The following is a 16,083-nucleotide window of genomic DNA, read 5'->3' on the forward strand; positions in this document are numbered from 1 at the left end:
ATACATTGACTTCGCAATTATACCGTTTATCTACGCTACCCAATTTTATTCTATAACGCTTATGTTTTTCCGAAACTTCTATGCCACCGAAAAGTCCGTGGGTTACACTTTGTTCGCCTAAGCTTCTTAATTGTAACCTTTCTGCTGCATACCTGCTTATGTATGAGTTTTGACTTCCGGTGTCAATTATCGCTCGAACAAATTGGTTATTCCCTCTTCCATATATGCGAACAATTAAAGTTTGCAAATATACTTCTGAACATCCTGCTTGATTTGAAAGTACTTTATTTTCTATCTCTTCGTCTTTTTTAATTTCCGAAACTTCGACAGAAGGATTTTGTTTATTACACATAATAGTTGCATGTTGTTTTTTACAAATAGAACAAGTTATTTTTGTTCTGCAGTTTTGAGCCAAATGGTGTAACTTTAGGCATTTATAGCAAGCACATTTACATTTTAAAATGTCCCTTTTTTCTTGTAATGATAAGCCGGAAACGAAACTACAGTCATAAATCTTGTGGAATTGATTACAGAAGACGCAGTTCATATTTTCCTCTCTGCATTCGGATTTTGTAAACAAATCTGTAGCGGTCGGAATCTTTGGTTTATTATGTCTATTTGAGAGACCATATGCGCTTTTCTGACTGTCGCCGATCGGATACTTTTTGCTGTTGCGAAACCGTTGACCTCGTGCATTCACGGGATGAAAGTTCTGCGTGTAAAAATGACATTAAATCTTTTATGTTATAATCGGTGCCAACATTTTGTGTTCTATGAAATTCAAGCGTTAATTCTGAAGGCAATAACTTCAAAATCATCGGACACAGCAAAGCGCTGTAAGATTCCGATACAACATCTAACGCTTCGAGACATCTAATCTGCGTTTGTACTTTATCATGCAAGTTACGAAATGTTTTTATGTCATTCGCATTTTTTAATGATTCAATATTCAGCAAATTATTCATGTGCGCATTAATAAGAATGTCTCTCCTTCCAAAACGGTCGTGTAAGATTTGAATTGCTGAATCATAATGTTTCGGCGATAACGGAAGTCCTTGAACGCAACTAGCAGCTGTTCCTCCTAAATACGCTTTCAGGTAATTAAATTTGTCTACTTTGTTCAATAATTCGTTATTATGTATTGAGGACTCAAAACTATTCCAAAAAGTAAGCCATTGACTACTGTTCCCATAAAATACGGGAATCGAAAGTTTTGGTAATTTAACATTAGGTGTATCTTTTACATTTTGCTGTGTGTTCGGTGCATTTAAGTCATGATTAAGTTCCTTAATCTGTTTCTTAAGCCTGAATTTCCATAACGTTATCTTCTCGCGATATTGTTCTGCAATTTCGAATTCATTTTCGAATTCATCTACACTCAGAATTGGTTCAACTTCCACATCGGCATTAGATAACGTTTCGGTTTTAGCATTAAGCTGTTCTAACAATTCTTCGAGCTCATTAATACCACCTTCAGATTTATTTAATTCACTTTCGATTTTCTTAAATAGTTTTGTAACGGCAGTTCTTAAGATACTTCTTTTCTTTTTTAACTTATCTACTTCAGCCATTATCTTTCTTAGATTCAAACACTTACACAAAAAATATACGTCTCATGAAAAACAAATATTTAACTCTTACTTAGAAAACAAAATTATTCTTTTGCTGAATACTTCAAGAACAAGTATTAAAATCTTCAATTTTAATATTCAACTTTTGAATTCACTTTATTAGAACTTTTCAAAAAACCTGGCGTCCCTGTTCGGGCGCCATAAAAATGTTGCATCAGGTTCTTCTATTTACAATAAAATTAATGTAAAATTCCTTACCTGCTGCATCTTCAGTGTTCATGACGCCAGGCTTCTAATAATCACGTTTTCAGTAAGAGTTTCTATTACTGCTAACAAGCCATCTTGTCTTTTAATTATTTATTGAAATAAAAAAGCTAATATACACTATTTACAAGGTAAGTGATAATTATTTTAAGACAGTACATTTTTAGTTCTGAGTCTTTACGCTCCTCAGAGCGGTTCCAATCTCCACTGGTTCTCGGAACTTAATTACAGCAAAAGTAAAGGAAGAGATGCCCGCCACCTAGTGGCAAGAATGTGACACAACATCAGGAAGAAATGATTTGAGAAACGTCAAAATCATATGAAAGGAAGAAGAGGTTAAGATATGCAAATAATTAGTATTTCAGCGCATTTAGACAACGCAGGAGTGAGAAACGGCATCTGAAACACTGCATAAAAGAAAAGTTGTTAATTGGATTTCTCATTAGGAAAGCTTTTTGTAAGGTCGGAGTGTGCTCAGAATATTGTGTTATGCCTTGAATTATAATAAGAAATGCTTACCAGGAAGTGTCATAATTCGATAGAGCCAGGATCGTTGCCTATCGAGAGTGTGGATTATCATTCCGTGATATCGACCCTCGCAGTGGCCGACATCGAACCACTCTCATGCGAATAGGAAATCGGTGGGTTGCTGAGGGTCATACTGAACGGCATGCAGGATCTCAACGCCTTCCTATGAATAACGCCCGAAATGACAGACATATTGTGAGGTCAGTCCTGAAAAACCGTACAATCACATAACGGATCATTAGTCAAGAAATAGGCATGTTTGCAGTCCGCCAAGTATCCGCTCATACCATTCGTCGACGTTTGCAGCACCGTGGACAATCAGCAGGGCGACCATTACTTCGGCTTTCCTTGACAATGCAGCATAGAGAGAGACGGCGGTTCTGATGCGCCGAACGACAAAGTTGGATACAGGAGTGGCACCTATTTCGTCTTTTCAGTCGAGTGCTTGTTCTGCGAGCAGTAATTTAATGACCGTACACGTTTCTGGAGCCACCGAGGAGACCGCATGATGGCTGCTTGCATTCGATATCGGCATAGGGGTCTGCACTTGATGTGATTATTTGGGCAGCCATTGGGTACTCGACACGCACAACTCTAGTTCGGATCGACGGTAATTTGAACGCAGATCGGTACATTTTTGATATCTTACTTCCAGCGGTTGTGTCCTATTTTCGAGGCTTGCCAAACGCCATCTTCCAACAAGATAATGCAAGACCATATGTTGCACGTCTTGTTCTGACCTTCCTCGATACACAGGGTAAATTCGATTGCTTCCCTAGCCTGCATGGTCTCTAGATCTGTCACCCATTCAAAACATCTGGTCATGGGTTACTGAGAGACTGGCCCGGTACCCCTCTTCAGCTCATACGGATGAAAAAATGTGGTTGAAAAAACTTGAAGCAGCATGGAATGATGGAATGAGTTTCCCGTTTCATCCAAGCCCAGCTCAACTCCGTGCCTAACCAGGTAAGGGCCGTTTTTAGATACCAAGGGTGGCAGCTGTTTCTACTAATTTCGCACCTCTGTAAACTCTGAAACTGTTTATAAGTTCTTTAATTTTGTCTTCATGCCATACTGTTTATGTGCATTAAACATCTTTTTTGCGTTTGCTTTCCTTCACGGTTTTGCAATTTTAATGGTCAGCAGTGTATATTGGTTATGTGCAGTTTATCTGGATACTAAACTTTAAAGCAATCGGTATCAAGTAAAAGCCATCGCTGACATAATCACTGTATCTAAAATGTTGTCTTAAATAGTCTTTATCTCATCTGCGTCATGGTAAGAGATAACGAAAAGGAGAAATTATAGTAAAGATCCAAATCATAAAATTTGGTTAATTAACATAAAATTCCTTATAAGCTCATTAAAAAATTCTAGTTAAATGACTTCTTATTTGACAAGTATAGTTCTGATAATAATATCTTATGAGAGTTAATGCTGTTATATTACTTAAAATAACATCAAGTAAGCTAACAATAAATGCAATGGCAACAGGAGATTACTATTGGTAATTCTAGCATAGGTACTACATTTACTATTAAGAATATTTTCCGGTTACTGGTAAAAATATTTATTGATAAGTATATTTGCTTGTTTTGTTTTTAGAGTAAAAATGACTATAAACTGAAACCTTTTATAGATAAAACATTACTTATGACTATTTCAAAAATTAGCTTATACTATTAACAAATTATACTATTAAAAATTTTCCAATTCCATACCTTTAAAGTGATATTTAACTTGTTTGAATTTCTACCACAGTTTAACCTATCATATCTTAAATTTACTTTGAGTTGTTTGCAATTCCAATGAGATCTTTAACTATATCTTATACATACTGAATTCCAGACAATAACAGTTGCATGGCACCTAAAAAATCAGGAATTTGTTAAACTAAATGTAATGCTCTTCAGCTTCCATTTGCTACATCTTTCCACTACGCTTTCTTCTTTCACACTGTCTCATACACTTATTCGTGCTTTTGAACTGACTGAGACGATTCCAAGAAACAATAAATAAAGAACAAAATAACTTAAAAATATATCTGATTAAAAGAACTTAAAGCTTTACAACCCAATGCCAAGATTGTAAATAAATTTACTGCAGACAATATATTTTAAGAAAAATATACCAAGAAACTTTTAAATCTTCACTTTTATTCGTTTTGAAGAGTATTTAACAAAAAAGAGTTTAACTGAATTCCTTTTGAAACTTTGAAAACACAGACGATGTATTCTCCAAATTCAATAGAAGTACTAAACACACATCCATGTTATTATCCAATGAATCCAAATCCGATTTGATAAATGTCAGTTTGTTCAGTTTAAGTAGAGTTATCCGATTACACGAAGGATTCGAGAAACAGGAGAGCTTAAAGTTTTGAGTTGAATTTGCATAAAGAATTGATTACAAGTCTCTTTCTACCCTTGATTGCGAATTTTTCGCGAAGTGCTTGCTGATTAATCGGTTCACTTCAGTAACTATAGCAACAGTGCAATACTTTGCCACAGATGAGAGAATTGATTGCGGGTTAAGATTAAAATTATACACTGATTGCGTTCAGGTTCTCTTCGCAATTAGTAATGCGAGAAATAAAATCCACATTAGACTGTATGTTTACCATCATCTATTAAAAGAAAAGTGCAAAACTACTGCTTTTCAAAAAAGGATTCTTTTTCTTGATAGTAAATAGTCAATGTAATTTAGCACCTTCAAGAGTTCCTTATGTTAAGAATTATGCATGAATTTAAAATTATAGTATTATCAGTTCTTTGTCAGTACCTAAACTATTATCTCAGTAACTGTTCTATGTCCTAAATGCTTTCTAGCATCACGTGACATATTTAATGAAAGCAGAAAATTTGTTTACATAAGAGTATACAAAATAATTTCAAAAAGTTTATTCTTTCTTTCTTTAAAAAATAGTGACTGTTGAAAATACGTAGACTGTTTGAAATGATTTTCAAATTGATTATCTTTTCCAAATTACGATTCCCTTTGCGATCTATATATTTGTTTTGGTTCAAATTTGATTTGTTCTGATTGAATTTTACTTTTTACAGAATTTTATGAATGATTTAAAAGCATGAAATAGAAAGTTTTTTAACATTCTCATTAGATAATCAAGTTTTGGCCATGTAATTGCCTTTGCAAACTAGAACTTGCTCTGAAATCGTATGCCACTAAGTCTAAGGATATTCTACCGTAAGAGATCGATTTCGGACAGCGCATACCAATAATGCGCAATCGGAGCATTATCCTAGGGTAAAGCCACTATTTTTTAAAATAAATATGGTCTTTTCTTTTCCATAGCTTCGAGCAAATTCATTTTCAAGATGTTTACGTAATATTCACTGTCAACGTTTGACCATAAGGAAGCAAAATTGAGGACCTAAACGCGATGGCCAACTAGCCAGAATGTAATTTGTGGATCACGCGCGTATTACAGCCTTAGAAAAGTACCTCAGTTATTGAAATACTAGGTGGTGGAGGGAATGTGACTAAATGTTTCATCTTATATGTCTACTCTAACGTTTCAAAAGTTTCGTTATTGCATTTCTTAAGTTAAATCCAAGATTCAATAACAAATCTACTACTTACTCGCCCACCATACTGAAACGTACTAAGTACTTTCACTCTTTGTGACCAATACTGAAAACCAGTTATCGACCTGAAAGTTCAATACACCAATATGTGATCTTTACAGAATCTGCTACAGAGGCGCCTCGTTTAATAACCGTACATAAAGATAGAAAAATTTTCAAACTTAACAAACAGTCTTTGTACAAGCACGATTTACCTAAAACTGCTCAAATTATACTTATAAATGTTCTTCGTAAAGCCCTTTACTAATACGAATAGCGTTCAAGCCGGCAATCAAATATTCACTTTCCATCTATACTGCAGCTTATTTTATTTTTACTAGTTACTATCTATTCAGTGTTAGTAATATGGTTTTTGATAAGCAAAATGAAGGTCAGTACAGAAAATGCTCGGTGAATTTCGAGCTCATATAACTATGCGTACGTTTCGAAATTTGACCTGGGAATGATGATTTACACAAAAAGAATGCTTATGTATACATTTGAACAGCACCCTGTACCAACTCAACGCTCCATTAATACACACATTCTTTGTTACGAAATTTGCTTATTTCATTCTCTTCTACAATTCTACCAGATAGTTTTGAATCACTCTGTGTACACAACACTAAACATTGTTTCAAGCTCGTTATATTGCACGTTATACGGTGAACTTATGAGGTATGTTCTCGATCCTTCCAGCATTCTTTCATGGTGTAACGGTAGCACACTCAGCGCGCATTTGTGAGATCCAGGTTTGAGTCCCGGTTAGGGCATTTCATGTCTTTTGCTTCAAAGAAACCTAATGACACTACAGATGCACCCAAACTAAAACGTGATGGACAATAATTCTCCACCATCAGGATTTGGCGATCGGGTCCCCTAATCCCTAATCGCCCTTTGAAGGGGGGAGTATGTAAGGCAAGTTCTCCCTCCTTCCAAGCATGCCTTCATGGTGTAACGTTAGCACACTTGGCGCTTATACGACAAGTCCAGATTCGAGTCCTGGTGAAGGTTTTGCTCATTTTCTATGTCTCCTGCTTCAAAATTACCTAGTGCCTCTACAAAATGCTGTGCTTATACAAATCTGAAAGATACAGGACACGGCCAGACTAGTAGCAAAGAATGTGAAATAAAGATTACAACTTTATTAAAAAGTAACAAATCTATTTATATATTTTTATAATATTCCGAATCTCTAAAATCTCGTTTTCAATTTGATGCATATCAAATTAATATTCGTTGAATTAGTATACTCATCTACCAGCGGAGTCCTTTTGAAGGCTCTGCATATAAACCCGTTTCAATAATGACTGATTTAAAAGGTCTAGGCTAGATACTTAATTTTATAAAAGAATATGCGGACTAATTGATGTTTTTTTAAAAAAAAGTTTTACGTTTCCGAAGAATATAAGCCTTGAAAATCGCCCACCATTTGGAAACATGCAATATTAATTATAATTTATGCTAAGTCTAACTGATGAAACTATCTGAAAGATTTTCGACACTAAATTATGAGATGTCTAAAGGCCGAAACTATTAGAAATACTTTCCCATAATATAGTAAACTAGAGAACGTAACATAAATCAATTCAATAAAGGTAAATATGAAATATTAATTCAATAAAATAATTTTTTTTCCTTTGTGTGGTTAAACAAGGATCTGGAGAAAAGATATATATAGTAATATGAGAGTAATATGGAAGATTTGTAGGAATTGTTGCACTAAAAACTTGCTATTTAAAAAAATTAATTTTTATTGATCAGATAAAGATAATGAATGAATTAATTGATTTATGATTAAAAATCGTACAGAATGTTTTATTTGTAACTCAATATGTATATACGTAATATAGGAAGGTTATTGCGATTCAGGTAATCAAAGTTCTCTTAACTATGGTTGATTAAACGTAATTAATTACGATGATTTCTGACCGAAAATGACTGAATTTTTACCAATGCGCAGCTGATCTATAAGTTAAAGAAACAATTCAGTATGTTCAGAAAATGTCAAATTCATTTCTGCAAAGATTGTTATTAGCGGGAAAAAAATCTTACATTTGCAAAATTTAAGAAAATCCTCTTAAATATTTTCAAAATTTCTGTGTTAAGTTCGCGCTGCGTTTAAATTATTACTTATATAATATCAACTGATTTGCCGATTCTCTTAAAGAGTACACATTGTATCAGTTTTGCAACGTTTAGTGTTTTATAGTGGAAAAATACTTTAAAAATAACGGGATTACTGACCCGAAGATTGATTCCAATGTAAACTTTGATTTGAATCCAAAAGGTTGTAAACTTTGATTGCTATTCTTTAAAGCTTATATCGATTTTATGAAGTTTTGTTAAATGGAAGTTGATATAGCTCTTTTTCTCTCATATTCGCGCAACTTCGAAGAAACTTTCTAATGCAAAGAAAAGTCTGTTTAAAAATACATTATTATAAATGACAGAAGAGAAAGTGACATCAAAAGAATTACGAAGAAATAAGAAAGTATTGTTATGACTGCAATTTAATTTTCTCTCGAGACATCTTCATTTTTCATCGCTGAGTACCAAAACAAGGCACGAGTACAGAAAGAAAACTTTATGAGGATCATAATCATTTTTTTAAATGGAATTTCAGCACCAAGTGCGAAATGTTGCGATTTCAAATCGCTCCCTTGAGATTCTTATGTCATCGGAAGTTATGAAGGGAGAATCATAAATACCGAAAACCAGGCGAAAGCCATATTTTGCATTACACTTTTCAAAACGAAAAATGAAGTCGTAAAAAACGAGGCAAAGTAGCAGATATTTCCAGTCCTTTGTCCTTTCACAGTTGACGTACGATTTATGTACTTATATTTATAAGAATGTTGAACAAGTCTCTTTGCAAAAATATATTATTATAACTAAGAGACATACCCTGAAAATATGATGCAGTTTCTACTTGAGAATGCTTAGCTTCACGCGTATATATCAACTCTGAAAATTGCTTATGTTAAAAGGAATTTCATATAATTCTTTTAAGGCGATATACTTTCGTATTGAAAAGTTTATCAGAACATTCATGTCACGTGCATGAAACTACAACTATCAGAATTTATATTTCGCACAGCATTCGTCTGTGTAGAAGAAAAGTATGAAGTGTCAGTATCATGGAATAACTTATATGCTGTAGTACAGATGAGTTTAATGCATTTTCGACCCCTGGACTCAATGCTACATTTTGATCAAAGGTATTTAAGCAAAGGTAGTGGGTTTCTTTGTTTAGAATTAGGTCCCTGTCATCACACAACAATATTTTGCCAAATTTTGCATCCTTTGACCCTCGCTGTTTGCTCCTAGGAAGACAGTTCTACGGAGTCAAAGTTTTGGACCATTCAGGCTATCGAAAATGATAAGTCATGATAAGTATATAAGATAAAAAAAGAAACATTTTGAGTGTCGATCCGGGAATATCAACAGATAGCAAGCATGTAAGTTATGATGAAACTTACTTTCAAAGTAAACATTTTGAAGGAAACCTATTGTTGGTGATTATTGTTACCTGTTCGTGGATTTCTCTTCCTGGCAAAATATAAGATACAGCCATTTAAAGAAAATAATTTTTGAAAACGACGTAATAAAATAAGTTCACAGTATTTTCTCCAACCTTCCAGCATACCTTCGTGGTGTAACGGCTAGCACACTTGGCGCGTATTCGAGAGGTCCAAGTTCGAGTCCCGAGGAGAGCATTGCTGATTTTTCATATACTCCTGCCTTCGAAAAATGCTAATGACTCTATAACATCTTTAATTTTTAAGTCGTTTTTCATTCATCAAGTATAGAATAATTGTTATAAAATTTTTTCTCTATTTTTTGGATTAGCTTTTGAGCATTTGATCATTTCAAGCATATTGTGTTCTATATATTTAATTTGTAGGACCCAATTGTTGAACTAATTGGCCTGTTTTATCCGATCAGCTTGAAATTATTTTCAAGTGCTAAACTGAAATCTACATAGCAGGAACAAATCACTAAATAATATGGATTTTACATTTTTTAATAATTTAAAATTTAGAATATTAATGAAATATAATTTTTAACTATTAAAAATTTAATCTTAAACTGAGTTATAAGATGAAAATTTGGAGTTTTCAAAATGTAGTTTGTAACTCCCAATGAAAACAAATCAGCAAACATTTCCACGAAAATGGCGTCGCAATTCGATGAGTAAAATTAAATTTAGAAAAGAAGTATACTTAAAAATATGAATTAAGGAATTATTTAGCAAATGATATCTAACAATTACTTAGGATTCTTCATAGACATGGGTGTGCTTGCATCTAACAAAGCAAAATAGAATTTACTTCATATATAATAATGAATAATATTTGGGTACATACTAAATACTGAATCGCAGATTGTAGGGTTTTATGTCAATCAAGGGATGATATTATTATTTCGTCTGTATTACGTTTTACTTTCGATAGATCACACAAGGATGCAAATGAATTAATGTCATCAAAGTTCTTGAGCTCAAGAGAAAGTATCTGGCAGATATGACTGCCACACTATTATTTCTATTTGCAAGTGGATTATTTAAAATTGGCTTTTCTAGCAGTAAATCCTCTTGAAATTTTCAAGGCTTCAGCCAATGCTTGTAGGCAGGCTTTACGTGGCTTAATTTGATACTAAAAGTATTTCTGAGGTTTTTTTTTCTGAATTCCTGTAAGCTGAGGAACCTTGATTTTATATCACTACACAGGTTGTGCAACGGTCAGGTTGGTAACTTAAAAAAAGTTTTATTTCAAACATTCTTCTGAGTCGGAGGCACTTTACGCAAAAGTTAAGACTTTGAGATCATGTTAGTTGAGACGAGATTATTATAAATTTCGACTGCCATATTTTAATGGAGAAAACTGACGAAACTAATCATAAAGACGGAAAAATTATTCTGCAAATTCTAGATACTGTCATTAAATTTTGTAATACTAATGGAGAAATAAGGAGATATATCCATTAATAAAGAACATGTATATTACAGAAATACGAAAAAAATTTATATAGAAAATATAATTATACCAAGTATTTTCCGCATTATGCCGCTGAAAATTTCTTCAATACATAAAGAAAAAAATTTAGAACTAATTTTTCACCAACACAAAAAAATGGAAATTCAGAACCAATAAATTTCAACAAATCCTTTAAATTTAGAAAGAGAATTCTGTAAATGTTAAAATAAAAATAAAATAAAATAAACTCTTATAAAAATAACAAAGTAAAAAAAAGTAAAAAACATTAAAGAACATGAACGAGGAGGAATCCAATTAACTCCGATATAACGTCGTCAGGAGGAGGATGCACCGGGTTCAATTACAATTCCTCTTCCGTAGAAAACTCCTTACTTTTCTTTGTCCAGAATTAGTTCATGAACCATTCCAATATATTTTTTAATCTCAACAGTTCACCCGAAAACTCTGGTCCTCTTCAAAGCAAGGAAACATAAAGCAATATTGCAAAGTAAAATAACAGATGAAGATGAGTAAGTTTTCAGTTCTTGGAAAGGTTCACTTTGAATCCATGGAAAAACTTCATTTATGATTTTACTTCGTAATTTTGCTTTTGGAATGTATCATCAGATAATTCTAGATACAAAAAGCAAGTATTTTCCTATGGAAGAGGAATTTTAATTGAATTCAGTGTATCCTCCTCCTGATGACATTATATCGGAGCTAACTGGATTCCTCTTCTTTCATGTTCTTTTTTTATTTTATTTATTTTTGGTATTTCTTGTGATGGTTTATTTTATTTAATTTTTTCCTTTAACATTTATAGAATTATTTTTCCATATTTAAAGGATTTATTCAGGTTTATTAATTATGAATTTCAATTTTTGATCTTTTTGAAAATTATTTCTAAATTTCTTTCTTTATATATTGCATGTATATGTTGGATATTATTTCTTTCTCTTTCAATACCATAAATATTATCTGTAAAGTTTGTATAAAGGAAATGACAAGAAATATTCTTTGTACATAATGTATATATTTTCTTGAGATTTCTGTCGAGAAACGTTAATGTTCATTTGCAGTATCTTTAGACTGTGCCTTTCATTTCGACTAACTGAAACTTTTAAAATATTAAAATAAAAATAGCTGAAATTTATTAAAAAAATTAAGTATTTCCTTAAATTTTTCAAACGTAATAAACTGGAAAATATGTTTCCGTTCGTTCCGAAACAGAAACTTCTTTAAATCCAATTTATTCTGTAAAATATTAAACTTTCAAAAATCAACTTTAAACATTTATACTCGAATTATAACATGCCTAAAATTAAAAAAATACTTTGATTTGGTCTAATAATTTAGTTATTTATACGTATGGTATACTTATAAATAACAATGGTATATATATATATATATATATATATATATATATATGAATATTTCATCATTCTTTCAAAATCTAAAACAAGCATAAAAATATTATTGCTATCTAAAATACACATACAAGTACAAAAGTATTAGAGACTGTAATCAAATTTTTAACTGTGCCATTTGGGCTTTTTTAAATAATGACTAAATAGATCTCGTTTACGATTTTTAATGTAATACAAACAAGTAACTTTATGAAAGCTGCTTGTTTAACCGGTTTAAAAAATAAGTAGTCTGATGATGTGTGTTTCTCTACGGGTTTATAAGAAAACCATAGAGAAACACACATAGTCAGATGCTAATCTGTTTGTGTTAACTGATATTGTATTTCCAGTGAAAAATAACATCTTTGACGAAAGGTATACTTATTTTAAAAACCGTTTAATACAGCAAAAGGATTTTAATTATTTTATGTACTCAAATTAGAATGAAATTAGCATTTGGCAACTGCACCAGAAAAAATTTCTATAGCATGGAAAAGTTAAAATTAAATTTTAAAGCCTCAGCTTGAGTTCTTTCTAATGCCCCCAAACCAAACTTTTCAGTACAGAAATTCATAATATATATCGTTAGAAATATTTTTAATTACAGTAACGCTTAATATTTACCATCTAGCTAAATATGCAATGAATTAAATACATTTTAATCCTTCCATTTTAAAAATTACTATTTTCTGAAATACATATACGTATGCATAAATGTTTTACATAATAGATAAGACAAGCTGGAGTAACTGGATTCACATAATATATCAGATAGCCCGAACAGGCTTGTGCGCACCGTCACCTTAGCCCCAATATGGTCTGAGCTTGCGTTAACTGTTTTTTGTTTATGCTATTTTTGATTAAAATTTTTTCACGTTTAATTCATTTTATGAATAACTTAAAGTTAATAATATCATGTATTCTAATCTTGCACTTATAGCCTACGTAACATATTATTTTAATTTGTGTATTAGTAATTGTGTTAATTGTTTATCATCACACACCTGATGGTGCTATGCATATCCATCCAAGTCAGTCACACCTTGTATCTGTGTTGTAAATGTCCACAGAACTTATTAATATGTTCACATTGTGAAAGCCCATGAACAACATTTCATTTTTATCACTCTAACTGAGAAGCATTTGAAAAATGCGTATGTTCTCCTTATCCGCATTGCACCCTTCATCCATATCAGAACCCTTCACTTGTCCAGCGTTCGCAATGCCTTTCCCTGAACTTTGATTTTGAAAAGAACTGAAGCACATCAGTTCACTTGTCCTCTTATCACAGATAGTTCTGGAGAGCCTGCAATCCATCAACACTTTGAAGCAAAGTTAGCGGGGACACCTAGCCGATACGCTTACTACCCCAGCGGATCTCTGCTCATGGAAAGAAACAAAGAGCGATAATAATATTATTGAAGTATAAATAAAGATAATTAAGAAGTGGGTTAGAAAATTCTAAATCGTTCAGTTTCTGCATAATGAAATTGTAAATTAAGGATCTTTTTACTCAGCGGTAGCACTTACCAGATAATGGGGATAATAAGTGATATGCTAATGTAGCTTATGTAGCATATCGTAAAGGTCCAAAATTTGAGATAGATTACTCCAAAAGTCTTTCTAATGTCAAAATACTATAGTAAGAAATCTGGCTGCTTAAGAATGTAACACTTATATCTATTAATATTAAGATACAAGAAAATCTGGTCTTTCATTGTTGGATATACTTTTTTTACCTATTTTTCTTTGGAGGTGTCAAGGCAAGAAAAATAAGAGTAATTTTCATAAATTTATGGAAAACAGTTTCGAAGGTTTAAATGTAGAACCCTCTTCTTCAGTTGCAGAAGTGCAAATTGAAGAAGTGAGGACAGGCGGTTTAGGCGATAACAGTGAGAGAAAGGAAATTAATGTTATTTTAACCAGATTAATCCAGTTCTCGAAAATTTGTTAAGCGTGATCTATGATTCATCTGGTATTTCCCACCAGAACGGCCACAGGAATATGCATGCTTAATGTAGTTATGATGCGCAATGCTTTTACGGCTGATGTGGTTAATTGCATTTTTGTTTTTGTTACTGTAAATATGTATATTTCTCGTTTCAAAGACATTATGAACTCTCCGAAAAAAAGTAAAATCAATGCTGAATGGCCTGTATTTGATGAATAACGGACAAACGAATATATCTAAGAAATAAAGCAGTGCGTTGTGTCAGGAAGCGATAGCTGTATTTAAAGACTACAATATGAAATGACCCTGCGAAACAAAACATAATTCGGAGGCAAATGATCGAAGAAAGAACGCAGAATAAAAGCTGCGGAGTGTATGAAAAGGCTGAAGAAGCAGCAAAAATTGTTTAGAAAGCAATCAACACTTCAAAATAGCGCTAAATAGTAGTTTACAACATTGCTAAAAGCCTTTTTCGGAGGGTGAGTTTATTAAGTAGTGTATGGTAGAGTGTGCAAGCATACTGTATCCTTATGTGAAGAGCGAACCTGAAATCATTTCACCGTGATGAAGAACTATACTAATGCGAATTGACTCAATTAAATATGAACTGGCAGAGATTGCGAGCAAAGATTTTGTTTGGATTTTCTTTGGTCCTGGATGAGAGTACAGATAATGGAGATATTGCACATAAGCGTTTTTATCTGTAAAATTAATGAAATTTCGTTATCACAAAGGAATTACTTGGCTTAGAACCACTGGACAGGACATACTTGAGAAAAAGCATTGTGGAGAAAAATGGCTTGTCCTGGTTCATTTCAAAATGAAGTTACAAGCACAAAGCGCAGACAGTGTATTTTTGTTTTTTATCATTGCATTTTGCATTAGGAGAGACTTTACAAAGTTTGACTGGTCTTAACTCACGTGGTAAATCCTCCTGTTTAGTGATGTGAATTGAATAACAGGAGGAGTACTCCACCATCGGCAGTTCAAATCTTATCTTCAGGATTCGGAGGCAGAGTATGAAAATATAATTTGCCACAACAGTGTGAGGTAGTGAGCCTGAACAAAGTGTTAAAAAGAGACTGGATATAAAAACGGAATGTGAGGAATGTAGATAGGAGATGAAGTTTGGAGCTGAGGCATTTGATACACTGAATGAACTGAATGTGATAGTACCGGAAAAGGTGATGTTTGCACATGAAATTCGGAAGCATGTGAAGTCATACGTAAAACTAGGTCTATTTGCAAGGGAAGTAGATAAGTTTAGTTTTGCCATTTTACTTTGCTAAGAAAACGGAAAGTGCTACAAAGAGTTTCTGTTGAGATGCTGAGGTAAGGGATCATCTGAAGCGTTTGAAGGACGAAGTATTGACTGATTTCTTTGCTTCGGATAAGGTTAAGTTGACAATGAAGCGGGATTTACAATGCTTAGAAATATGCCAGATTCATGTTACCTCCTAAGCCTAGTAAGCATAGCTAGGCATAGCAGCCTTCGGATTACCACACTTTTGTCTCACGTGATATCTTAGACTTCTTCTAATTGCAAAAGGAAATATACACAAAAAGCAAAACCTTTGTTAAGTTTATTAAAGCAAAATTTAATTTACTGCATTAATGTTACACATACTAGCGTCTTATAAATGGTTAATAAGTATCTAGTTCTGACATTCAATTAAAAAATTTTAATACAGATAGTAATTTGTATATCCATCCTTTTGCTTCATAGACATGCACAGGATTTATTAATGTTAAGCAACATCAAATAAGTGTTTACATATATACATATATATATATATATAT

The sequence above is a fragment of the Stegodyphus dumicola genome, chromosome 10 (genome assembly GCF_044657685.1).
Source record: "Stegodyphus dumicola isolate Sdum_Otavi_A_Nest chromosome 10, ASM4465768v1".
NCBI lineage: Eukaryota > Metazoa > Arthropoda > Arachnida > Araneae > Eresidae > Stegodyphus > Stegodyphus dumicola.